Genomic DNA, 1,947 nt, shown 5'->3' with positions numbered 1-1,947 from the left:
GGATGGATGGAGAGGTACCAGGCATCCTTCCTATGGAGCAAGAGAAAAAGCAGACCTGAGACTCCTGCCTTTGGGTAGAACATGAGTGTTAATCCTGAGAGCACTTGGGTGGGGGACCTCAGAGTCAAACTACACCATCCCTTATGAAAGCCATTCTGCAAGCAGGCAGGCGGGGTCTGCCAGCCACGGAAGGACTACTAGCTGTCCCACCAAGTCCTTGGGTGGAAGGCACCTTAAGGCCTGCTTCTAGAAGGTGGGTGACAGCTCTTTCCAGGCAGCTCTCCCTCAGAGAACTTCTGGGAGCTGAGTGCTTCCTAACGTCGGTGGTAGCAAGTGGAGAGGAGGGCAGAGAGGGCAGGTTCCCTGTACTGCACAGAGTGCTTCTCCCAAATCTACTAACAGGTAGAGTTCCAATAAAGTCAGGTCTCAGCTCCCCCTCCCACCTCCCCTTAGGACTTGGTGACTTCTCTCCACGTGGACCAGACTTGTTGCAAGACCTGAGAGAAACTGTGTCTGTTTAGTGCCAGCAGGTCTTCTGTGGACCAGTGAGTGATGTGGAGGAAAAGGGGCAGGGTGGGCGGAGCCTGTAAGGCTCATCTTCATGGAAAGGCTGCTGCTATTTATGCAGGTCTAGGACAGACCAGGGGAGCAAGGACCCAGTTTGTTGCAAAGAGATTGGGGCGGCCACAGTCGGGGGTCGGAGGAAGTACATCATGGACACCAGAGAGAAAGTGGAGGGAGGATTAAACCCGAGTGTTCCCACAGAGAAGGGAAAGCAGTGGCTGAGGTCGGGAAGGAGCAGTCCTGCTAGATAGAAGCTTAAGAACATTCTGTCCCAGCAGCCAGGCTTCTCACCCACCTTGTCATTAACTCCAGCCTGACTGGAGTCTCCCCACTTAGGTCAGGAACAGCAAAGGGCCACAGTTAACAGGGCAGATAGTTTCTACAGAACAGACAGCGAGAGATCAGGCCTGTGACTCACCTGCATGATCTGGTAGGTTTGTCTGTCTCTGGCTCCTGGGTGAAGCTTCTTTTGACCTCAGACCTCAGTTTCCTCAGATGGAATAGCTGCAGGTCCACTGCCCAAGAGCCTACTCTCCCACCCCGATTCACTGTCTGCTGTCCCCAGGACCCCTCTCCCTACACTTAAGACTGTAGGCTGTACCAAACATTTCCTAGGCCCAGTGGGCTCTTTTTTACCTCACCTTCCACAGACTCCCTCCCAGGGGAGGTCCAGCTGTCACATGCAGATAAGACTTTCGGAACTTACAGACCTGGGTTCAAACCCACAACCCACCTCTGCCTGACTGGGTGGCCTCTGGGATGTTCCCCCCCCCCATCTCTGATTCTGTTTGAATAAAAGCTTGAGGGTTAGTATTCTTTACCTGGGAGGGTAGATTTGGGGGGACACTGTTCTACACTGGAACCTGAGATCAATACTCTGGAAAACCAAGCATTGTGATCCAACCAGAGGACTGGTTGGAGGAATGGCAACTGTTCCTGCTTGAAGAATTCAAGAACATGGCTTCTGCTTCGGGAGTAGCCATTTCCAGCTGTGTGCTGAGAGTGGTCCCATGCTCCAACACATCCTAAAGGTTCAGTGACCTGGCTGCAGCAGACTCTGCTGATACCCACAGTCTGAGCAGAGTACATGCAGGCCTGAGGAAGAAGAGGGGCTCTGGGCCCCCAAGATGTGCCAGCAGCAGAGTGCAAGGCTGACCAAGCATCTTATTGCAGGGTCAGCCCAGCACATCATGCTGCAAGGCATCTTTCCAACCTCAACTTGTGAGCTCCATTAAGATGTGCACCCTTAGCCGGGCGGTGGTGGCGCACGCCTTTAATCCCAGTACTTGGGAGGCAGAGGCAGGCGGATTTCTGAGTTCGAGGCCAGTCTGGTCTACAGAGTGAGTTCCAGGACAGCCAGGGATACACAGAGAAACCCTGTCT

Source organism: Mus pahari, chromosome 3 (genome assembly GCF_900095145.1).
Source record: "Mus pahari chromosome 3, PAHARI_EIJ_v1.1, whole genome shotgun sequence".
NCBI classification, from domain to species: Eukaryota; Metazoa; Chordata; class Mammalia; order Rodentia; family Muridae; genus Mus; species Mus pahari.
The sequence above is the reverse complement of the archived record's forward strand: the minus strand, read 5'-3'. Positions refer to the sequence as shown.